Source organism: Balaenoptera borealis (assembly GCF_965194805.1).
Source record: "Balaenoptera borealis genome assembly, chromosome: 18".
NCBI lineage: Eukaryota > Metazoa > Chordata > Mammalia > Artiodactyla > Balaenopteridae > Balaenoptera > Balaenoptera borealis.
This window is the reverse complement of record NC_138877.1, coordinates 62,393,797-62,420,615: the sequence shown is the minus strand read 5'-3', so window position 1 is coordinate 62,420,615 and position 26,819 is coordinate 62,393,797. Positions and strand designations below refer to the sequence as shown.

General features: G+C 33.6%; 1 protein-coding gene and 1 long non-coding RNA gene across 2 annotated transcripts in view; one reads left to right on the top strand and one right to left on the bottom strand.

Moving 5' to 3' along the window:
* LOC309615817 overlaps positions 1 to 22,594 on the top strand; it is a 29,283-nt gene extending 6,689 nt beyond the window's left edge. The window contains exon 2 of the long non-coding RNA XR_014237077.1: positions 85 to 22,594. This is a non-coding gene — a long non-coding RNA (uncharacterized lncRNA). The remainder of the gene's footprint in view (positions 1 to 84) is intronic.
* Positions 1 to 26,819, bottom strand: part of GPC5 (glypican 5) — a gene marked incomplete at its 5' end in the record, with an annotated part of 1,368,327 nt that overhangs the window by 463,697 nt on the left and 877,811 nt on the right. The window lies entirely within an intron of this gene.

Here is a 26,819-nt window from a genome sequence, read left to right as displayed (position 1 = left end):
GCCACAACTAGAGAAAGCCCTCGCACAGAAATGAAGACCCAACACAGCCAAAAATAAGTAAGTAAATAAATAAATTTACAAAAGGTGAATTTTGACTTAGTGATTGTTACTCCAAAATAATAAAATAATTTAAACCATGCTGTTAAGAGATGTATATGCTAAAGTTTAATCACTTGTAGGCGTATGTGGTTAGAAAGTATGCACTGATATATATACACACAGAAATATAAACACATATATGTATATGTACATACATGTACATATACACATAACTATTTTGTAAACATATACAAGTTCTATGTTGGTGCTTATACCTTGCAAAGCTAATTTTTATGTGGGTTTACAAATTGTTATACAAATTATTTTTTTGAGTATGATACTTAAACAGATGTTTAACCAGGACAGTTAAATGGTAATGACACTAATTAATCACAAAGTGAAAACACATTCACCTTAGAAAAATCAACACTATTAAACTCTAAGAGATTAATTGGCTTTATTAAAAAAAACACACTGCAACATAATTATCTTAGGACAATGTCAAATGTCCTGTTGAATCTATGTTTGTACTCAATAAACATAATGTCTAAACCATTTACCATAAATTATAATCCCCACTGATAATGAAAGGGAAAAGAATAATGCTTTCATGCAAAAATGTTTACATAGTAAAATTTCTCAGAAAAAAAATCCTAAAATTTGTGTAATCTTTAAACTTTTATATTTAAGATTATCTGTCAACTTTTTGGAATGGATGTTTTATATTGTAGATAAAAAATTGGCCATATATAATTTACAGAAAACTTGATATAGTGTCACTATTTCAAGTGTCTTTTGATAGAAAAAGTAGAATATATTCAGCTGTCAGAATTATATAACATCTTTAATAAAATGGGAAGTAGACAAAAAATAAGTAGCTTTTAAAATCATTATATGATGGAGTTACTGCTATGAGATTTATTTAAATGGTATTAGCCTAAAGCATAATTTAGAACTTGCAAATTTATTGTCATAGTTGAATGCTTGAGGAGAAAAATTCAATCCACTTTTAAACTCAAGTTAATTGAAAGTTTTTACATTATTTGCAACAAAAGTGTTACTAACATTTGGCACTCCTTGTGCATCACAACAGTTCTCAATCATAGCCTTTTAGTGTTTCTGTTATCACTGCTAGAAAGCTTAGAAAATTCAGTGCTTGTTTCTCCTCTGAACCGAAAAAAGGCATTAAGCTTAATGGGTTAAATAAAAGGGCCAATTTGCAGAATGCTTTGAACATATTTAAATGCAACATCTAGTTCCCCTTCTAGTAGAAATGTCATCATCAAATGAGTGAACAGGGCAAGAATGCTTGAGTCACGCCTGGCAGAGTGAGTGGTATCTGCATAGTAGGTGATTGATTAAAGGAATACTTGGAGATTAACTATTTTGAGTTTCACATTTTGAATCATAGAATTAAAATGTATTAGCTGTCATCTGTTTCTTCAGATGCTGCCCTCCCCCCCATTTCTTGGCATTGCTGATAGATTGTCATCTGGCCCCAGTGGGAACATGGTCACTGCCAACTGTATAATAAGGAAACCCTCCACATTGTTTCTCTAACTTTTATTCATTGGTGCTTATTTTGGCCTAAGCAATATACTACAATACTCTGCAAAAACATCAATTATTAAAGGAAACATGTTTAATCAAGTAATACATGAATAAATCATTATTGCAACATGTTCAAATAATATGCTATTATTCATAAGTTGGGAAAACCCCTCTGTACATGTACATAAACACACACCTTATTTCTACATATATAGGAACATAATTTATGGACTGTCTCTTGTCTTTTATTCTCCTTGACTTCATAGCTTAGAGATTGATCCTTGCCAGTATTTATAGTTCTGTGCCATTCACTTTAAAGGCTGTAGTTTAGATATATAATTTATTCAATTATGACCTTATTTATGGACACTTAGTTTTCCATTTTATAGTATGATACACAATTCTGCAGTGGACATTCCGTGCTTACATTCTGGTAGGAATGTGTGACGATTACTCTAGGATAGATTCCTGGTGAGAAAATCCCATGTCAAAGGGGATGCACATATTAAATTTGAAAATAGGGCTAAATTTTCTTTCAAAATGGCTTTACCTGTACAGTCTATGATTGGTTCAATTTTTTTGTATCCTCATTTGCAGCAGGTATTATCAGTCTTTCTGTTGATGGTCAAGTATATAAATTAAAATAATCATTATTGTTTAAATATATTTCTTAGAATATTGTGAGGTCAAGCACCTGTTCATATATGAACATTTTTATAATTCTTGCTCTGTGAATTGTGTGTTCTTAATCTTAGAACATTTTTTTTATTGGGTATCTTTCATTGTTTCAACGGTGATAATCCTAAACCTATTATATTTGTTAAAAATATTTTTTTCTAATTGTCATTTATATCTCCAATTATATTTTAGCATTAAAGAATACTTAATTTTAGTTTTGTCAAATATGTAAATATTTGCATTATGGCATCTGAGTTTCTTTTTCTTAGTTAGTAAGGTCTTTCTCATCAAATATTATAAGATTATTTTCCACTGTTATTTCTTACTCTTTGAACATGTTTAATTTTAGCTTTTGACTTCCTCTGAAATGCATGTGTGAGGCTGTATGGTGTGAAGATGTGTGGTGTAAGGAAGGTGCTTATTTACTTACCAATGAGTAGACAGTACTCAAAACATCATTTATTGAATACACTTCCTGTTTTAAAATGACAACACTATCATAAAGTATTTCTTGATGGAAACTGTTTATTTTTTTCTACTCATGTATATATTACTCTGTTTTTTCTATTATAGGTTAATGAACTTTTGGGGCACGTAGCAAGGGAGGACTACAATCATTGTACTTTTAAAAAATTTTTTCTTGGTTATTCCTTCACATTTCTTTATCTGTATAAATCATGGAATCAGTTTGTTGTATTTCATAAAAAAAATCTTTTGGGATGTTGATTGGTATCACAGTGAACATGTAGAAAAATATACATTATATATAGAAAGAAAGGAAAGAGAGAAATTGTATATTTATAATGACAAGATCTTAAAGGGTACTCAAGATGTCTACAGAGAAGCTGACACACCTTACAAGATGCCAGTATCCTGCTCACTGGGCTTGAGATGCCACCCTGTACTTACACAGGTGTGGATTGTACTCAGGGAGAATTACTCACAGGCAACTCAAATAAATAAAGCATAATGCTAATATTTTAAACTTATAATGTAAAGGATAATTGAATGAGTTAGGCCCTGATTTCCTCTGCATATCATATTGTCTCAATGTAACAAGCTACAGGGTAACACAGATTATAATCAAAAAGTTGATTGAGCATGAAATAAGAACAAAGGAAATTCATTATTTAATTCAAATATTTAATGATGCAATGGATCCAACTATTCAATAGAGATTCACAAACCACTTGGTTTGGACAGATAAATGCCCTGTGTCAAGTTGTACTCTCTCATGGACATTCTTGGAGGCCTCTTGACAATATTTGCCTTTTCCACATTCACATTTCTATAATTCCATTGTATAGCAGACCCATTCCTGGTGGACAAAGATTTTCTCATAGGTGTTTTGTATCCATTAAGAATGTGATAAGCTGTGAGTAACTAAAATTCTGATAAACAGTAGCTTACATGACTCAATGGTGAATGACACCAAGGGGGAAAATCATGGTGCTATCTATCCATATAGGTCCATGGTTCATCCAGCTAATAATCTTACCAGTGTGGAGGTCACAGTTCTGCTAAGACTGGAAATATCCACGTTATAGTGTTAGATGTTATTATTTTTATAGCTTTAGTAGATATCCAGTTTACATTATTTCCAGGTTCCTGAGAAGCACTTTATTTATTCTCTTAAGGTCTAGATGTACTTCTATTTCATTTTTCAAATTAGAGTTCTTTAATTAATTAAAAATAACTATCCTCTCTCTCATGGTATGAATTTAATTTTTTTTGTACTTGTATGTTTTTCAAATATTTTGCTACATGATATGATGCCCATACACCTCTCCATCCCAGTCATCCTGTTCTGTTTGAACTTTAACTACTTAGTGTGCAACAAAAACAATGTGGCCATGGCTAGACACAATAGTCCTGTTGTTAGCTAGCACGTTCTTAACTTTTAATTTTTTGTATTGTCAGGTGTCCGGCGTAGTATCTTATTACACAATACTTGATCTATATACTTTCTTGTGTACCCATCTTTCACCAACACAAATATATTTTACTCAGAAATGTCCTTTCAATTCTGCTGACTTAATGTTTAAATTTTTGCTATTAGAGTCACAAAGATGAAAAAGTCACAGTCCTTGAATTCACAGCCTAACAGAGGAGCATTACAACTTAGAAATACAACAAATGTCAAAAAGATAGATGGTCCACTATAGGTCCAGTCCATTTTCCTTTCACCAGAGCCTCCTCTGAAGGGGTGGGCCTATGTGGTTCTTTCGTCTCCTAAATAATCCCATTCGCTTCGCTGGTCACAGCTGAGTGACAGAGGTGGACACCTGTCCCATGCCCCTTGCTTTATGGAAATTCAATTCATTAGTCCAAGCTTACCCAAATAGACTCTCCCTTTCATAAACTTTGAATTGGAAAACTGAGACAATTAGATTCATCTCAGGTAGAAATGAAAGATCTTATAAAACTAAGTCTAGACAAAGTCACTTACAATTCAAAGCTGTGAAGTACAATGAAGCAAAGGAGGAGAGAAAGCTATTCTGCAGAGAAAATTTGAAGAGATTTGAGAAAAGGAGAGTTATCTGCCTCTGAGGTCCCATGAGGTAAAGACAGGGTAACCTTGACTCATGACTCTTCATTTGACCATGGATGAAAAATGTTTGGTGCTTCGGACAAAAAAATGTTGGTTTTTGTCCATTTACACACAGGTAAAATTGTCCATGAGGTGTAAGAAAATTATTTCCATTCTTTTGAATAATAAGTAACAATATCTGAACATAAATTATTTCTCCTTCCATTCCATCTTTCATTTTTTTAGTCACCAATTTTGAACAATTAGAAATTCTCATAACACATTATTTAACTTCTCTATGACTTCATCAGTGCTGTTCCTTCACCTAGACAGCTCTTCCAACTTGTCTGCCTAGTGAATTTCTAACCATCTGTAAATTTCACATAGGGTTTTTCTACCTGAAGCTTTCCCTCACTTGCTCAGTTAAGTCCAACTTCCCGTGTTCCTTAGTTTTCTGTTACAGGTTAACAAGATTTATCTCTCTGACTATGGCCTACAAATCTTCTCCACTTTTAAGCATTATGTGATTAGATTGGAGATACCAATATAATCCAGTGTAATCTTCCCATCTCAAGGTCCTTAATCACATCTGCAAAATCTCTTTGCCATACAAAGTAACATATTCACAGTTTCCAAGAATTAGGATGTGGACATCTTTAGAGACCACTCTTCAGTCTACCACAACACCTAAAGCACAAAGGCATCCACTACAGAAATACCACTGGGTGTGTACAGTTGACCCTTGAATAACCTGGGTTTGAACTGTGTGGGTGCACTTACCCGTGGATGTTTTTCAATAATAAATACTACAGTACTACCAATGTCATCCACCATTGGAATAATCCATGGATGTGGAACCGTGGTTACAGAAGAACTTAGTATAGTAAAGGCCAACTATAAATTATATGTGAGTTTTCAATTGTGCAGAGGCTTGGGGCCCCTCACCCACACACTGTTGAAGGGTCAGCTGTAATTATTGATTTGCAGTCTATCTCTCCCTGAAAGTGCACTCTTGGACATCAGGCTTGTTTTTCCCACTCACCATATTTAACACACTGCCTAATAGAAAATACAAAGTAGCTCACTAAATATTTGATGAACACACTTATGAGTTAACAAATACATATTTAAAACTATATAGTATTGTTGAAACAAGAGACTATGAAAAATCAAAGAAGTAGCAAATGTTTATTTTAGATAAGTGTTTACTTATAGAGATCTAGACTATTCAAATATAAGGTTTTGTTTTATACAAGATTTTGGTTACTTATTTTGTATTTGTTTAAAATGAGCAAAATAAAGTATGCTAGATTTTTCAGTACCTTTGGGATATTTTCACATTGTAAATAACTTTATAAAATTAGGAGATAAATTCTGTATTTGTTATATGGATCTTCTGATCACATGGACAATTATTTTTAATGTTTTTTTTTTTAAATCATTGAAATTGAAGTAATGTTGGGGGTTTTTGGTAGTTGTTTATGTTTTACTGTTGTGTGGTACAATAGCTATTAAATATTTAAATTAGGTCACTAATTGCCAACATCTGTGGTCATTATGCATAAGGAACTAATATTCTTTCAGAAGTTAGCCAGAAGTGTAGATAGGCTACAATTTTTATTTTCAAATATGGCAAGTAAATTAGTACAAGTAAAATTCCTTCACTATTTTGTAAAGATCTTTTTAGAGTTTGGTCATATGGCTTAGTAACAGAATCGCCATAGATAGTTTTAAGATGAATTTGTTTTTTTAGCAATTTAAATGATAATTAAATTCACGCCTAATATATGTTTCTCTGAAAAGTCATTTGCAGGACAGAATCAAAAACTGAAGGATGTTCTAGTTTATTTAGCCTAGTCTGTTTAATTTTACATTGCAGGAAATGAAGACCTGTAGAATCAAATGAAATGTTCAACTTTACAATGCCTAACACAGAGGAGAAGCATCTGTGCCTTTGCTAAATAGAGTAGGACAGTTCAAGATGTAAAGAAACATTTTTATATCTCAAGGTGTTCATAAAGTAAGTTTATAATTTATTCTCTGTGTCAGAATTCTGAGTAGAATTTAAATAAAGGAATTTATAAAAATAAAACTTTGAACATATTCTTCAACTTGATATGGTGTTCCTTAATACTTTGGTTTTCAATATAGGTAACAGTGTTAATATTCAAGACAATAGTTTATTAAATTAAATACAAGCATCATCAAGTGCTTTGTTAATATATGTTACTTTTGGACCTTCTCTTATAGACCAATATTTTACATCCATAAAGTTGATTGAAGTTATTTTTTCCAATACACTTCTATTGTTTTTCAATATTTATCATCTTTCTCTTATTCATTATGGATTTTTCCTTAAATTTATTGTACAATAAAATCAGACTGATCACACACTAATTACCTAGATTTTCTTTAGGTCTTAATATTCTATCAAATTTCTATTTATTGTATTACTTCATAAGTCTTCAAAAGAATTTTTTGTTAACCTACATTTTCCTAGTGCAGGGCAATGCTATGTACCAGTTTGCATAATGATACATTATTTAATTTCTGTAAGCAGTAGTAGAAGAAAAAAAGTTAATTTGAAGCATAGGTCTCAATAAGTAGTACCAAGAGAATAAGCTCAGTAATTTTTTATTACAAACTTGGACTTAGTATTTTTAAAAAAGAATAAATAATGTCTATATTTGAAATAATGGCTTCTTAATTTAATGAAGGAGTAGGTGGTTTAAAATCTCAAATATAAATTTCCATTAAAAAATAGGGATTAGTTTGTAAAGATTACCAATAGATCATTTTATCAATCAGTGGTTAAAAACCACTTTTTTTTTTCCTTTAAAGGTGCATAGAACACTTAGAGAATTAAACCACAAAAACATTGTTTTTAGATAGACCTTCCTTTTTTCCCACACATAATTCAGACTGTGTATCCTTGGAAATAATTTTCCTGCCTCTTCACATTAGCCTAGAAACCAGTGAAAGAAATCTTGATGAATTCAATTTTTCACATTCTCCAATTTAAAGTGAATCAATAAAGAGCTAATTTCTTAGTATTAAACTCATAGAAAATTTTTAATTCAGTTATCATTGAATATTTACAAATAAACTAAAATTTTGTCTTCTGGAGAATTTCAAGATGTTAATTTTGAGCTTCACATTCATCATTCAAATCATGATTAGAAAAATCAGTAGTGAAGGTTAATACTAGTCACATTTTAAAATCTGCAAGAAGGTGAATATTACAATAGACAACAAATTGCCCTTAATCTCCAGTAATTGAGAATTTGTTATATGTTCCTTTTTTTAACTTTTTAAAATTGAAGCATAGTTGATTTACAATATTGGGTTAGTTTCAAGTGTACAGCAAAGTGATTCAGTTATATATATACATTCTTTTTCAGATTCTTTCCCCTTATAGGTTGTTACAAAATATTGAGTATAGTTCCCTGTGCTATACAGTAGGCCCTTGTTGGTTATCTATTTTATATATAGTATATACTTTCCTTCTTCAAGGACACTTATCAGAAGATAGTAGGGCAAACTTTCCTTTTCCAATGCATGGTTGAATGTTAGATTCAATTATTTATCACGCGGAGTACTTTGTATTTTGTATGACAATTTGTTAAGACTTACTGAGATCTTTGTCTTTAAGTGTATGAGATAGGAAAACACACCTGACTGGGGAAAATACGATTTTGGTTTACTGATACGTTTTAGAGTAAACGTCTGATCTGAGTTTAACCTATACACTTGTACACTGATGTTGTGAAGGGGTCCCCATGTGTTGGATTTTCCATCAGAATGGTCTATGAATGAGTCCACAATGTAGCAGACCACATGGCTCATGGTAGATACACCACAAAAGTTCATGAACTATGAGTCCCTCAGTGACTTGGTTTTCTTAATTATAAAACAATCTCCAAATTCCTCCTATTTCCAAATTATTATAGTGGTAGAATAAGATGTTTCATTGCTTTAATAGATATAAAGAGCATTAAAACAGTGAGTTCAGGGGAATGAATGAGTTAGTAATGACTGAATGAGTTACTGTCTTGAAACACATAAAAGTAATGATACCCAGAGTCAGTGCTTCACAACAAAAATAGCAATGAATAAAACAAAAGTTAAACTGGAGGTGCCCCTCTCTTGGTTGCTTTGATTATATAATGACCCTCTTCATCTTAATTATATATATGAAAAAAGATATATTCATGTTAAATAAAATGTAATTATTGGTAGAAAAATTCACACTCCAGGTAGTTCTCACTTGGGAAATGTGTGGTGGATTTGAACGGTATCAGTGCCGCACACAAAGGATGAAGGGTAGGTTAAACAGATGTAATGAACTGGGTACTCAAAAATTCCCTGAATTAAGAGACCTGGTGTAGTCCTTAATCATAGTCATTGCAAATCTGTCTATCACATATCTGTTTTGTGTAGATTCATTTTATTTCCACCTGTTCTGACACTTGGAAGGATACCCTAGGAGGGACAGCAAAGATGGATCAACTCTAAAAACATCAGAGGCAGTCAATCATCATCTCTGTAATTTTCAATTAAATGTGAGATCACAGAGGACATGTAAATGCAGATATTTTTTTCAAAGGTTGAATATATTGGAAAATACTTGAAAGAGAGATGAGAGTCTAGAGATTTTAAACACTGGTTTCATATTGCTAATTTTCATATCCCTAATCAGTTGTCATAAATAAAATATCATGTCAGTATTAGGAACTTCAAATATTTACACAAGGAGAAGGTAGCCTTGAAAATAGTTCACTCTTTCTTACTTAAATGTCATTTGTCTGACTTTGCAGACCTACTGTTCATGACAGAAAAAGAATTTTGAAAATTTTGAATATTAAAAAGGGATTCTATATTTACATTTAAATGTACATTTAAAGTAAACTGTCTTTGATGGACTTAAAATTACTACCTAAATAAGCAGTTTAAGATGATCATACTTGGGGAAAACATATTTATCCCATTAAGTATCTTCTGTGGAATCATCTTGGGGAAATGTTGGCTTAGTGAAAAGAACCCTGGGGTCTGTCAGAAGATTGGCTTCAAGTTCTTGTTCCCCTATGGTGGGACGTTGGGAAAGACATTGAGTTTGGGCCTCAGTTTCTTTCTTCCAATTAGGAATAATAAAGTCACCTGTTTCCTAGATTCTGTGAATGATTAGCTATTCATCGAGTACATATTTGTTCAAGGTCTTAACTTCTTACTCGAATAATAAAAATAACAATTTAATGAATAAATAAAGGAAATATTAAGCACCTACTATTTGCCAGGATTTATGGTAGATGCAAAAGGATACCGAGTTACATTATTTTGCTTTTGTTTAATTTTATTTATGAAAACAAGCTCAAGCTTTGAATCAATGGGCAATTTGTCCCTAAATTTTCTTCCTTCATTCATTTGTTCAAGAAATTATAATTGAGTAGCTCCCATGTGTTTGGCACTATTTCTAGCGTCTGGTGGCACAAGGGTCAACAAGACTAACTTTGACTTTCAGGAATCCGCTTACCTTCTACTTTTTAAAATTAATACTAAAACAATCAGAAAATAATATGAATCTGAAGGTAACAAAAGTAAGACGACTAATACAGAAGAAAAATGGGGAAAGTTAGCTATTCTGAAAACATATTTTCTTAACTCTCTTCTTAGTAATTTCATATAATTAAAATCACTTGCATTTCAAATATAAAGCAATTTATGGATTATTATGAATATTGGGTGATTTAATAACAGTTAAGTGAATAAAAGTCTATTTGGAAAAAATGATATGGAATATAACACTGTTAACTAATTTGTTTTCTAAAAATAAAATATTTTTAAAGAGGGTGGTAGATTTCTTTTCAACAGAATAAGTTACTAATATGCTTATTTGTTTCTTTTGCAGAAATCATTAGCTCCATGAATGATCTTATCATTTAACAACAACAAAAAAAATGTGAAATCAGTAATACTGAGAATGTTTACAATTTCTCGATTAACATCTGGATTATACCCTTGCAGTTCTTTGACAGGAATCTACATCCTCTCTTCTACTCCCTCATTAAAAAGACAAAAATATTGCATAGTCACAAAACAATATCTTTAGAATGTTTCAACTTGCTAGTCTGCTTCCAGTTGCTTTTTATAGTACTTAATGCAGTTAGGAAAACTATGTATTTCTAAGTTGCTATAAGCTAGGTTATTTAGCCCTTAAATCCTTAGACCTCAACTATTGACATTTTTCAGCAGTTCAGTAAAATTTTTTAGCATCTTGCTTAAAACTTCACAAACTGTCATAGAATAGAAATACATTAGACAAAATTGAGTGTGTGAATATAGCACAGATGTCCTATACTGAAGTAGGGATTTTGAGTTGTAGCTACAGATATCTCTTGATCTGAATATAGTCAACTACGATTTGACATAAGGAACATTCTTAGGTAGTCATAAGGGAGATTTGAGAGGAAGGATGATTCCATTCACCTAGAGAAGAGCAAACAGAGATATGCTGCTGGACCAATGGAAAGAAATCTTAAAACCTGAGTTTAAAGTTGGGTGGAAAAGAAGCATGAAGAGATGAGGAGAGCCTCTGTACACCCTATGAATCTTCTGTGACATGAGTAAGACACTCCAAATGAGCACCATTAACTCAAGGAGGGGGTTTCTAATTGACTTTGAAATCCTTAGATATTTGTCAAGAGCTGACAACTGACTTTCAAGAAGAGCTTTTTTGCTTCCACTTTGATTCAATTCACTTAAGGACAACAAGAAAAGAAGCTACACCCTTAACCAAATAAAAAATACAAAAGCAAACACAGACAAAAGCATTATGCTTCAATATTCTTGGAAAAGATACTGACGATCTCAAAGTACAAAGGTCAAGATCGTAGAGAAAAATAACATATTACTATTATGCTGTAGAAAATTAATGTGGCCCCAAAATATCACAGAAACCCATAAACTCTGAATCCAAAAAATACTTAGACTCACATATTAATTGCTGTGCTGAAAAGGAAGTTTTATGTAACTGCCTATTTTCAGGTTTGTTATGGTCATTAGTAAGCCACCCAAATCAAGTATAGACATGATATTTACTATAGTTCTTTTGCTTCAACTCTTTGCTGTTTATAAAGTGATGGATGAAGTTAATATTGAAGAGGCTGACTACAAAAGGAGATAGTATTATCTAATCCTAGTTAGTTCAAATTCTGGTTCAAGTCCTACCTGGTTGAATAATTAAGCTCACCCACTTTCTTCTCACTAAACATATCACCCAGAGGAATACAGGCTTTCCAAGAAACAGGGATCAACCGTTCAATTGATTTCAAAAGGGAGCCTTCTGATGGCTTAGTGAAAGCAATATCATAGGGTTAAGAACTCTTCCCTTTAGCAAACAGGGAGCTTTCAGACAATTCTTCCTGGGAACCTAGGCAGCCTGCCACAGAAAACTTAGCAAGATGTTATCTTAAGCCATTTACCTCATGATAAATGAGGAGAGTATGCAATGAAAGCACGAGAGCAAGAGCTCTGTGCTCTTTATACAGAAAGATGTTAACGGCTTCTTCATGCACATGCTCTCTGACTGAATTTATGCTCAGGTAATTAAAGGCAAAATGTTGGGATCTTAAGTAAAATTCATAATGATTTTTACTCTTAAGTCTTTTGAATTTCTGTAAGAATATTATAATGAAATGACTTTTAGAAACCTTGCAAATATGGATTATATACAATGTTTTCTTGTGCATTCTCATATTCTTGACTTTCTGTTTAGAATTTTAATTTTACTATTTATTCAATAGCTGAGTAAAGTTTTTTCAAGACACCAGAATAATTTCTATAAATTGAATACATGGTTTTAAACTTTTCTATTTTTATGAATTTCATATAAGTTTACATGATTTATTAAATAATTTTTTAAAAAGATGTCATTTTTTATATTCCTGGATAAAAGTTCACACTGGTTGAATTGAAGTATACTAGTCAGTAAAAGGAAGTCCAAACACAATCTGATGCTTTGATCTCTAATAATGTATAGTCATTTTTATTAACTCTTTATCATTTATTTAATGTATAACTACACAGAACATGTCATAATTCTATGTACCTAGAGGATATAAAGACTTCCATCATATCCTCAAGGAGCTTACAGTATTGTAGAGAAGACCAAGTTATGTAATATTTTTCCTTCAATTTTCTCAAAAGAATAATTCTTCAGAAGGTTAAGCAAAAGCAATTAGAAAACAAAACAAATAGTAGGAAGCATGTCAATTATTGGCCAATCGGAGAGTCTACTGTGCAAGTCTCTCACTGAAAGTTCCATGTTGGGAACAGAAATACTTCATGATTTTACATTATTTTAATCCACAAATCATTATTGTAAGGGAATTTTGAAATCAAGAACCTCTGTCTGCCCCTGAATATGTCTAAGATTTCTCCATGTCCTAGGGGAAAAAAGCCAGTCACCTTATGTCCCATCCTAAGAGCCAAAAGCCTCACTTTAAAAAAAAAAAACATATAAGAGAGTTCAGGTAATATTTTATTTGTCAAGCATTTATAGGCCTGAAATGGAGAAAGGAAACATGATTTAGGCATAATCTTGTTTTGAAAAATTTCTTAATTAACCAAATGATGTAAAAAAAACATTCCTGAACTCTTACTAGCAGAATAAAAAATGACTAATAGAAAACAAAATGAAAACCGTGGTAGGAAATATATAATTGAGTGCTTTGTAAAGTTTAAGAGAGGAAAGAGAACTTCGCGTTGCAGGGAAAAGCAAAGGTTCATAGCACTTGTTAGATCTTTAAAAACACTAAAGCTTGGGCATATGGAAACAAGAAAGGGGAGTTCCAGGACAATGAAAGAGCAAAAGAATAGAGTTCAGAAAGAAAATAGATTTGCACAGTATGCCATGATTAGTGTTAGATGGCATGAATTTATAGAAATCATGGGATATAAGATTGTCGGGTTAGTAGCTAAATCATTAATGCTATACATATATAAGAAAGAGATTATTCTTTTTATTGTTATTCTTTTTTGTGCTTGTTATTTAATACTCCTAAATGAAAGGAGAGGGCTTTTTAAGTCATAGATGTTTCTAAACACACATTGGAACTTAAACTTTTTTTTTTTAATCAAATACATCTTAAAGATGTGACATAAATCGTAAAGCAGCATGAATGTCAATTTATCTAATTTGAGTTCAAAATCTCATCGAAAATGCTAAGAAGATACTTTTAGCACCTAATCTCCCACTCCTTTCCTTTTTAAAAATGGACTTTGTATAATAGTAGGAGGCAATTCATGAAGAAATAGTAGTAAGCTACAGCATATCCCACAGGCCAGGATCAACTGCAAATTTGATTTTTTTCCTAAACTCAACCAATACCTGACCACAAACTGAATTTTGAAAGCCTAGAATCAGTCAGCCACAAATAATTCTGCATTGTCTATTAAAGGTAAGCTGCTGTGTTAGATGCCCTTGGGGGAAAAAGAATGCGAAATTATTACTGCACTGAAATAACTTAATTTCCTTTTGAAGAGATGAGACAGAGGCACACAAAGTCAAATAATAATGAATGATAATGCATACTTAGGTAAATACATAATAGATGTGGAAGACAGATAATTCTGACGGGGCAGTACTTTTTATTCTGGGGCACCCACATACCCTAGGTCACTGTGGGTAATAACTTGCTTGTGATGAAAGTATTTTCAGTATTGCAAAAGGCCTAATGGAAGGGGCATACATTGCCTAGACTCACATAAACTCAAAGTGACGATGCTGTTTTAAAAAAATAGGCTACTGCTACTGGGTTCCAATTTGTGTGTGTTGGAGGGTGGAGTGCCTGGGGGTTTTTGAGAAGAGTAAAGGAAGAAGCAATCAAGATTCAACTAGAGGAATGGCCTGGAAAGAGTATATTGTGTAAAATGACGCCCAAGGTCTCTTCCAGACTTAATTTCTTTCATGGGACTAACAGAGGATAATCCACACGAAGTCACAGAGTCATAACATTGACTGCTCTCCAGTTGCACTTAACAAGGGTTTCTACTAATATCCTCATCATGATTTCCATTTTAATTATTTTAAGGGTCTTTGTTTTATCTTCTTAGACTGATTTTTCAAGTAGGCTCTCTTTCTTCATCTCTATAACCCAGCCCCCAGCATAACACTTGACATTCATATATTATATATACATACGTTTACACACATGTATTATATATATATACAAACATATAACTATCCATATATGCATATATATATATATATACACATATATAAAACAATAAATGTTTATGGAAGAAATAAATAGAAACCTGGAACCAAATCATGGAGAACACCGAATGTGAATTGGCAGGATCTAATCTGTAGAGAGGTTTTTGTGTGGAGGTTTGGCTTGACCAGAACTTTAGTGTAGGACGGCAAATCTCGTAGTACCATGAAACACAGATTGGAGAAGGGCATAAAGAAAGGGAGAAGGAAGTTAGGGGTTGTTGAAAGAGTACAGGAGGGGAGTGAGGAGGACCTGGGTTAGGATAGAGATAAGGGGAAGAGAAAGAGAGAGATTTTAGCAGTAGAATAAACTGGATTTAGTAATTATGCGGCTATGGCCAAGAAGCAAAAGACCTCAAGCTCTTGCGTTTGTGGGTCTGCAACTGTGACAGACCATCAACAGGAACAGGAAGAAGCATTTGTATTAGATGAAATGATAATTTTAGTTTTGGACATAAGGAGTTTAAGGAATACTTGATTTATTTCGGTGGGAAAGTTTAGCAGATAGTTGACCATTCCAGAGCAATGATACTGGAGTAAAAATTATAGCTGTAATAATGTACATTATTCTAAACATTTGAGGGAAAGGGAGGAAGTCTGGGAGAAAAAGAAGTAATAAACAAATATTCAAAATGTCATTGTGTTATTGTTGTTTAAAACAAATTGAGTGGAATTATTTCAGAAAATAAATCATTCCTAGGTTGTAACTTGTTATAATTTGTGCATCAGGCCACCTTTTAGGGCTCTGAAGAAAAACTTGGCATACCAAAATACGGTGGTAATCTAAAATTCATTATCAGGACACAGTTTACATTTTGGGATCTCCCACCCTTCTGCCCTCAGCTTTATGCTCCATTCTGAACAGCTAGGGTCGATGGTAATTATACAAACATATAAAATATGTCTAAGATAGTACACCATATTTTTATCAGATATCTATTATGGTGCCTTACATAAACGGCAGAATAACAAGATAATAACTTTCATACTTGTCTAAGATATATATGCTTTGTAAATAAGTTCATTTGTATAATATTTTTTAGATTCCACATATAAGTGATAAGTGATATTATATGATATCACAGAAGCAGACTCACAGACTTCGAAAACAAACTTATGCTTACCAAAGGGGAAAGGTTGGGGGGAGGGATAAATTAGGAGTTTGGGATTAACATATACACACTACTATATATTAAATAGATAATCAACAAGGACCTACCATATAGCACAGGGAACTCTACTCAATATTCTATAATAACCTATATGGGAAAAGAATCTGAAAAAAAAATGGATATACGTATATGTATAGCTGAATCACTTTGCTGTACACCTGAAACTAACACAACATTGTAAATCAACTATACTCCAATATAAAACAAAAATTAAATTTAAAAATAAAAATATATATGCATACATTGTGAATGAGAGAAATTTTCTGAGGTCTCAATTATAACAACATGGAGTAATAACTTCCAGTTTCAGCCCCAATATATAAGAACTTATAAGCCGTCACTCCTGTCCTTACAAGACAAAAAAATCTGAATAAACAGAAAATCAGTGACTTCTCTTGGTTCCATCAGAGAACTGAGTTTGTGGGGAAATCCCCTCCCCACACTCGAAACTGGGAGCAATAGGCAAGTCCACAGAGTCACAACTGACATCTTCAACTGGAGCAGAAGTTGCTGGAACCAGAAAATTATAGAAGCACTTATAAAGTAATTTTAACAAATTGCTGAAGTTGAGTGCAGGATAGCATGACAGCGGAAAACTCCTGGGGTCAAATCTTAGGTGGCACCCACTCTTTTGTGAGTTTCACCGCCAGGAAGACCACCCAATTCTCACAATAAAGATCCAACAAATCTCCCCTTTTGGCACTAACAGAAGGAGGCAAGGAATAATCATTATGAAATATGCCCAGAGCACTCTCCATAAAAAGGGCCTACTCTCCAGGGGAAAAGACTTTACCAGAGTCTTAGCTCAGCAGAGAGAAAGACATTGCTCCCACCAGATAATGCTATAGCCTTCCTGCTTTGCCAAAGTGAGGGAGCTCTGTAAAGGCCACCTGAAGATCACAGTTAGAGACACAGGCCCACTGAAAGACTGAGATCCAGTTATAAGACCACAGGATGCTTAGCCTCCCTCAGACCTTGCCTCTACAATAGGACTCCAGTATTTACAGTGAATTACAGCTGAGAGGGGTGTAAGGCAGAGACTGTCTACTAGACAAGTCCAAAATTGAGAAGGTAGACAAAAACAATGACCCTAGATCACTTTCTCCAGGCTGCCATCCTGCCCTATAGATTTTGGAATTGTCAGCCCCCAAAATTGTATGAGACAGTTCCTTAAAATCTATAAATCAATCTCTCTTTCTGTCCCTCTCTCTCTTCTGTGTATATACACACACACACACACATACATATATATATATATATATATACACACACACATACACATATACATACACACACATTTATATACACACACACATGTGAGTGTATAAATATGTGTGTATATATATATATATATATACACATATACATACATATATGTATCTCTCTCTCCAGCTGTGCTTTTTTTTTCTGGAGAATCTTGACGAATACACTAGGGACAGAGTATGAATGGTTCTTTCTCTTTAGTTCTATCACAGTAACTCTTCCTGAGTTTTGCTTTAGCATCTAACATCGGTTTTATATAATTGCATACATCCTTAAGTGGATAACACACGTAATTCTTTCCTCTTATGCAATCATTAGGGGAGGTCAGGTAAAACTATTTACAGTCTATTTGCCTCCAAAATTCATCCCCTCCTGCCATCATGATACAGCTTAACTTGAGGAATCTGACCTACAGCTTGTTAGTCATGACCTTCCAGAAAGTCATAATCAACATGCTTTGGCTTCTATATGACTGCCTAAAGGATTTGGTAGTGGCCTCTTAAATAAGGAAGCCAGAAGAAGATTGACCAGTATTAGTAGTGAAAGTCTTTACAAAAAGTCATGAATAAAAACAGTATCAGATATTAAGGTAAAAAATTAGAATATATATTATTCATGTAAAGAGTAGTAATACAACAGAAGATGGATATCATAATTCCAGTAGCAAATGAATGGATCTATACTGTAATATTTCAACTACAAAATAGAACCTTTGGAATATTCTGTCATACTTGAAGATCATAACAAAGTATATGAAGTCCTAAATAATCATATAAAGCATTCAATAATATATACAAAATCTTATTCTGCATCTAAGATTCCAAGCAAATGAAATACACAAAGCTGTGTTTCCTTTAAACGAAAAATTTTAAATTATCTGGCATTTTAAACAAATTACTGTGAGAAATTCATTACTGTAGCTTATTATTCACAATAAAATAATTTGTGTTCACAGTTGGCTGTATCTTAATGGAAAATCATATCTCATTTCTGGTAAAAATTCAAAACTAGTAGAATTGTGATACAGCCGTAGTACCTGCAAAATTAATGTTTACCGTTGCAAAAACAGCAACTAAAAATAAGGATTGGAGAATTAAAGACATTAATGTAAAACGTGATTTGTTCTCTGTGTTTAATAAATACATCAAGAGTTCTATTAATGAGGAGACCTTTCTGAATGAAATCTGTGACGCCTCTCAACCAATACAAGCAGGCCACTAACCTTGCCTATAGAGAGTAAATAAAAAAGCCAGAAAAGTACACCAGAGAAAGTGAACATTAATTTCTTATATGATTTCATAATTATGTCTCTATAGTTTGAAGCAAAATTACAACCTAAATCCAATTCTAACACTGATTAATAAATAAAATTAATCTATACATTGATAATGTGACTAGTTGAGCCAAAGCCCTGCATATTTGCCAGGATTTTTCTAAAAATCAATATCACTAATACACTAAATTTAAAATGAAAATGAAAACTTCCTTGGTGAAAATATATATATATATATATATATATATTTGATGAAACATATTTAGCCTCTGAAAAATTGCCTCTCTTCTCGTTGGCCATACACACACACATGAAAGATAAAAGTGTGCATAAAATGTCAATGAGGATAAGAGAAACATACTGATGTACACAGAGCGCCACAGAGCCAGAAGAAAAAAATCTAAGTCAACATCCTGAGTAGGACCATGAATATAAATGTCTGTGGGCACCTGGCGTAGACAGACAAAGTGTGCCAGGTGTGTGATTCTCTTGACCACAAGCCCATAAAAGGCAGCTGCTCCTTCTTTACTCCAGCTGATTATGTCATGCAAAAATATGGGACACACAGACGTTTCCATCATCATCCGGTTGGCTTATTGTTTATCTTTGTAGAGATCAGCTTACATTTTTTCTCAAAAATCCCTGAGTGGATCAATACCCTGCAGACTAAACAAAACAAGTCTGCAAACTGCATTTTTTCATAGGCTGATAGTTTGCCACATCTAATCCAGACCATTCAGTGGCTCATATAACTTGCTTTCCTAATATAAATCTCCTGGGACTAATACTAGTTATAAGATCTTCACTAGGTATTTTAAGGTCTAATATAAAATAATCTTTCTTCAGTTTATACCAATTTCATCCTGCCTTCAGAAAAAACTGTTATATTTGACTTTTTTTTTGATATTGGGTTCACACTGTAGATTATTATTTTTTTAACTCTCCTTCATGACCACATGCAACACATTTAACCAAGTCCCCCAAATACAAAATTCTAATCAAGTTGTAATACGGTGATAAGATTATTGTTTGGCTCCTATCTTTAATAACATTACCATAAAGCCAGTTTTATCTGATGAAGTAGTAAGAATTAGTAGTAAATTTTCTAGATCACAGCATTTTACCCATTTAGCAACCAACTTTTTGGATTTCATACTTTTCAGCATGCTGTCTTAAATGTATTGTTTCCATAAACAGTAAAATTTTCATTTCACTTTTATTGCAAAATTTGGAGTCATCACGATGACTATAGTCATATCAATGTTTTATTATATTCATGCATTCATAGCCTCAGAGAATGAATATAAAAACAAATAGTATAATCTAAGGTCCCAAACTGATTTGGTCTTTGAGGTCATGTGTAGGTTAATTAGGATCTTCTGTTCTCAATCAGTAGTTAGCAGTGTGGTTAAAATGCAGAACTCCCCACCTCACCACTCTGTTCTCATTTTGTTTTGTGTTACAGATTTTCTATGATTTGAGACTATGGGTGCGATGCTTATTAGAGAAACACATGAATTAGAGTTGGGGGATTTTAGAAGAGAGTTAGAATGGTTCTCATAGGAGCCCTTGTTTCCAGAATACATGGTGCAGTTTGAAGAAAACCACCCAAGTTGTTTTGTTTGAACTGGTGCCTTGCTTCCCTCTCTCCAGCAGGCTAACTGAAACACATGGAGGAATTACGCCCTAGTGCCAAGAGGCTGCGTTTTGGAGAGAGTTGTTTGTGATCCAACCTTCAGTACATGTCTGACCTTAGGTAAATCATGTCATCTGAGTCTCAGTTTTGTGGGCTGCAAAGAAAGGTAACATTCTTGCTTTATAAAACTAAGACTCTTGTGCAGTATCAACATGGTCATGTATTTGAAGTAACCAGCACAGTCCCGGCACTTAGCTGCCCTAAAGTAAATATTGGTTTTATTTGCCAGTATTTACTAACCTTGTATATTATGAACACGATGAGAAAGTGAGAAGCAGTGCCTGACTTCTTTCTGTTGCTCACAGATAGACTGTGGCATTTTCCTCTTGAAATAAAGAATTTCACAGGACTTCAACATCAGACAAGGTCACTCTGTGACAGCGATGGATCAAGACAAAAAGCAAGACTCCTCCACAATCATTTCTGAACACAGAGCATAATTTCAAATCAACCAAATTGACCAAACATCTCCCTGCCCTGGTATATAGAACCACTACTTCTTTACCAATTACAGCTGAGTCTCACTGTAGTCCTTCCCCGTTCTCCGTAGGGTTTACCAAAATACCCAGTCATAAAACTACTTCTGCTTCCTGACAGTACCCAATTCAGAGCAAAGAGCTCTAAACCTTCTCTCAGGTAACCTAAAGTGAGCCCCAATCTTCAACATCCTCTTACTGAGATGGCCCGTGTTTCCCCAAGGTGTGTGTTCTTTCTCACTACAATGAACAATACATCCGACTTGTTCAATCACAGGTGTTTTCCTGATAGTCTTTGGCTGGAGAGAATTCACCAAGGAATACCAGGCAAGTTCCAAAATGGGGCAGCCATTTGCCAGAGATGACATTTATAACCATGCTGTCCTAGCCACCATATGGGCCAAAATTCCTTCAGAGATGGTGTGTTATTCAAGTTAAATATCAAACTTACTTAACAGAGGTTATACAAGTTACTAGCAAGATTATTTTTTCTTTAGTCGAAATATTAGAAGTAGGAAATTCATCTCCATTCCCTTATACACTCATAAATGTGTTGAAGATCAAAATAGTTGACTTCCTTTTATATTTTTCACTAACTCAAGAAAAGTATTAATAAAATAGAATGAAGTCAATTACTTTAAACTTCTAAATTGGGAATTTTACAGTAAAAAAAAGTTCAGGAGGAGTTTTAAATTCATATTAACATTATATTTTAAAGTCTAGCTTAGGAAAGGAAACTATTTAAGAGGGAAAGTGTATATAACTATAATTTTGATTTCAGTAATATTTGACACACTACAATCTTCAATAGATCTATAACAGCAGCACCACATGAATTATGAAATAAGGCTGTACTGGGCAAACAATTTATTCCAATCAGTGAAATAGTAATAATGCCTGACATCAATTGCACACTGATCACCAGCTAGGCACTATTCTACATGCCTCACACCTGTCATCTGAATTAATCTTCAAAATCACCATTTGAGCTGGAAGTTAAAACTATCTCCACTTTACTGGTTAGGATACCAGGGCTTCAATAGGATACAAAACTTGTTGAAAATTACATAGTTTGTTGATACAGTTGAAATTCAAACCCATAGAATCCAATTCCAGAAGTCACATGCTGAACCTTTAAGAATCACTTCCAAACTGCCCAAGGGTTCAGATTTCTCCTACGAGCATCACACATATCCACACATAATGAACCCTGTATATTATAATCGGACTTTAAAGCTTCAGAAAAACATCTGTAGTGAAACAACTCTAAAACACCTCCAGAAATCAGGAAGTAACTCTTTGTGAAGTCTGAGGACTCAAGGGCTGGTGTCCTCGCTTCTGCACCATTGACTTGAATCTCACTAAAGATGTTTGCAATCAAAATAATAAGTCATGCAGCACACTGTCAATAAAAGATCATGGGAAGGAGATGTCAGGACACATGAGTTCTCATCCTGACTCCATTAAAGGCCTCTGTCAACTAACGCCCACCTTTTCAGAGGTGAACAAACTGGAGGTTAAATTCTGAAAGAGTTAGCAAAATATTTAAGTTCAAATTTGGAGCTAGGCATCAGTGTAATGCCCAACTCTGAAAATTTATTTTCAATAATTATGTCATTATAGTGGAGAGTTTTGTTTTTTTTTTTTTTTTTATAATACAGTAAGTTCTGGAACAGGACAATGAATTAAAAGTTAAAAAAAAAATTCACTAAAGAATAATACTTATTTTAAACATGCGGACTCAACACCTCTTAAAGAGTTGGCCATGTTTATATTCGGGAATGGCTATTTGTTACTACAATATGCAGGAGATGTAATTCCACAAACAAACCCTTCAAAAGCAGATAGAAATTGACATTCCCATTTAGTGATTGAAACACATTTATTACAGGCCTTTTAAGAGCTGAACACTGTACTAGACACAAGTGGTATATTAAAAATAACTCATCTGGAAAATAGTTTAATATCTAAGGGTTAAGGTTTATAGAAAGTGAGAGAATCATGTGTAACTTGTAGAATCTACTTTTTAATATATAGTTATACCTCATGGTTTGATCAAGTTCAAGTGTCATTCAAAACACACTGATCGTGCCCAAGTATTATTATCTCTGTCCTTATGGAACCAGTAAAAGGGATATTGTTACATTCCCTTTGGTTCTCTACACATAGCTAATAAGTTTAGTTTTGCAGAAGGCTTGAGCCAAAATGGCAGAAAATAATTCTGTATTTAAGAAAAGCATATCGCCTGGAGCTCACATTAGTAAATTCTTTATCATGAGTCTAAAAATGATTCTAAAATTCTGCACCTTTTCAGCTTTCCTAGGTTTTTCATGGACCATGGCTTTTCTCATATGTTGAGCTAAGAATTTAAAAGAAACTATGTCTCACTAGGTTTGTAAAGCTTTAAATAGGCTCAGTTTAATTTGATGAAGTAGTCAAAGGTAGTTACATCGACAGATATTCTATGGTCCATTACATTACCCTAGGTAGAAATGGGCTGGTTTTACAGGCCTCTCCATTGGAAGGACATAGATTATTCTACCTGCTGAAGCTTAAGTGAGTCACTGGGGTATGATTTGAGGTCCCTAAATGGAATAGTTTATGTTTCATTTCTTTTCATGTGAAGTTTATATATACATATATATATCTGCAAATAGCACCTATAGTACATAATGTAAACAGTCCACTTGGGTACATGACAACCAAATTCTAAACTTACTACTTCTGCCATAATGGTTGAAAAATAGTGAAATATATTTACATAGCATTTTTATTCAGAATTAATTGGCCAGGAGTAGGCTATCATCAAGATGTTTTGGCACATTGAAATGAAAGACAAATGCTTTGCTCCCATAATGATAATTAGAAAATGAAAGGTCATATCTGGGAAGAGTTTTCCTATCTGCTCTACAGATAAAATATTTCCTCTAGTCATCCTGTAACACAGGCAGTTACAGCAACTTGGGATCACCGAGTCATCAGTGATACCTTCACAAAGCAGTCAGGGTCATATGAGCAGATCAGCCCTCATATGAAGTTTGCCTTGAGTGTGCTTTCAACGTGAAAGGTGGTGATGGGTAAGGAAATTCTGGCAGCACCTGCATTCATCTAGCCCTTTAGTGAACATATGTTATGACCACCACCCAATCATAAGCATCATTAGTCCACAATTCTGCCTCGATCTCTGTCAGCATAGACTATTGCTGTCGAAAGAAAGTAACCATTTGAAGCAAAGTTGCTGTTCCCCCTCCAAACCCCTCACACGTAACTTGCATTCATCTGGCACCAATTCTGCACTGATTCTGTCTGCCAGATGAGAATAAAGCTATTTGTGAAGCTACCTTACTCTACCTCCGACCTCAAACTTCACATTCTGGAATTGTCTGCTTTTAAGATCACTCTGTGGGGTTTTTTAAGGAAGAGAAATGACACACACGGCCTTTGTACTGCTGAGATATTTCAGAAATTTTTTTTCAGAAAAATATTATTGGTGAGAATTATAAGTTGATTACATAAATGATGGGGTTGTAATTACGTTTCCTTAAGTCATGCTGAGTCTTAACAGAGCTGACTAAAATCATTTCATGTTTTAAAAGCAAGTTTTTGTCTAACATAGCAGGAAAATAAACAAAAAAATTACAAGAACAAATGACTTCTGAGGTTGTGATATCCCATCCTAGGTCTCCAAGAGAGTTTCAGAGTCCTGTCACAGGAAGATGGGATGGATTACAAGCTGGGCACAAATGCCATGTTTGCATAAGCACCTATACCTGGATCAACCTCTGCCCCATTTCCTGGGAGACTTGGCTGAGCTGCCAGTTAGTTCATCACTTACCAATCAGACAGCAACTGAAAGAAACTGGAGTGAAAGATTAAACTGTAAAAACAGTGTGTGTATATATATATATATATATATATATATATATATATATATATATATATATATATATATATATGCCTTAATATGGCATTTTGTGGATATATTTAATTGAAAATATTTCTCTCGGCACCATAACAATTCTCTAATTTTTTCACTTCCTAACTTCGGAAAAACTGCTGAACAAATGGCCTTAATTAACTAAATTGTGCTGTAATGGAGTAGACGGATACTTTACACTTTTAAACTGAATGCTAAGTATCCAGTTTTGTTCTCTGTGGACAGGGTTTACCTAACAGTTGCTTTCTTAGAATTACTACTGGTTTTTCTGCAAAGTAAACTCCTGATCTAAAATTTTATTTCTCAATAACTTTAAATTGACAAAAAAAAATTCTAAGTTAAAATAGAACTTATTTTTCATCGGGCCTTAGGTGGTTAATTTACATATCTTCTAATGCACATAAAGGACGGGTTTTACTAAAATGATTAAATAAAGAGGAATATATGATGACCTTAAATACTTTATTGACCAAAAAATTGACAATTGGCTTCAGTGCTTCCTCTCTCAGTGTTCCCTTCTTTTTAAGCCTCATTATATTTTCAAAGGATGCAAGAAGATTCAATATACTTGTGCGTGAACTAGAGGCAAAACAAAAGGATTAGAAACCCTCTTCCCTGTTGATTTTGAAAGGCTAATAGATATTATTCTAAATGATAAATGATTTACCATTCAGTTTAAAAACAAGTAGTCATTTTATGAGCATGTGTGGAATATTTCTTTTTTCAAGTGAATTTTAGTTGTTTAATATTCCATGATAATTTCTACATAAGGTATTGGCTTAAACATTCTTTACATTAAAAAATAAACTTTAGTGTTTCCTCTGGGAAATGAAATGGCAGGTGAAGAGGATGTGAGAGCAACATGCCTCATACATATTGAGATGACACTGTCCTTTTTATGGCCAATGAACTCAATACTCTTGTCTATTGTCTTGCAATTATAAAAGTGCTCTACATAATGTGAGTTCTTATAATGTGTATTATAATGTGCATGTCCCATTAACTGATATGAGCTAACCATGGGCACAAACTTCTTGTATAAGCACTTTGCCAACACTTTTGCTTAAGTTAAACTTGAACTATATAATGGAGTCTAGTGTACACAACCTCGACTAAAGAAATTTTAAGAAATTTATATAAACCTGAGAATATGCTCTTGTCATGATCAGTAGCACTGTAATTAAAGTATAAAATGCAATAATCCTTGTAACCACTCTCCAGACTAGTAAAATAAGCTAAATTCCCATTTAAATCATAGATGTGAAACCAGATCTTTCTAATGTTCAACAATTCACTCAACATCACCCTAAGGTAGGTAGGATGGATATAACTGATGACAGTGCAGGAAGCCAAGGACCAGACAGCACAATTTAGTTTGCAAACTTAGAAGCCACTAGTGTTTTGCAGACACCAGATTTTACGCAGCCTTCTCTGAAACTTGATTATAATGAATAGGAAATGACATACAAGGTTTGAGGTATAACATTTGGATCAGGAAGATATTGGCATTTTGAATGTTTCCTTACCAGCCCTACTTGGATTTACTCTGGTAGTTTAGTTCTATGTTTACATTATAATAGTCAATTATTTCAGTAAGAATGAGCTAACAGAAGCTAGCATTTAGAGAGGTTGTCACTCTCTGTAACACTGTTAAAAGAAAATTTCCCTGTGGTCTTAGAAAAAGGATAGTCTCAAAGGTGGAAACTTTAGGTATGCCCATATTCTAAAGAGCCTTAAGGAGCTTCCAGGTCCATCTCCATGAAATCTTTAAGTTGGCCGACCTGGCCCAGTTACCACCAGCAGACTACACTCCTCCAGTCTACAAAAGCAGAGCTATGAGAGAAAGGAAATTAGGTATGTTCTCAGGAGTATACTGTTCTTGATGAGAGATTATTTGGGGATGCAGAGGGTTGCCTCTCTCCCAGAGGCCAGCC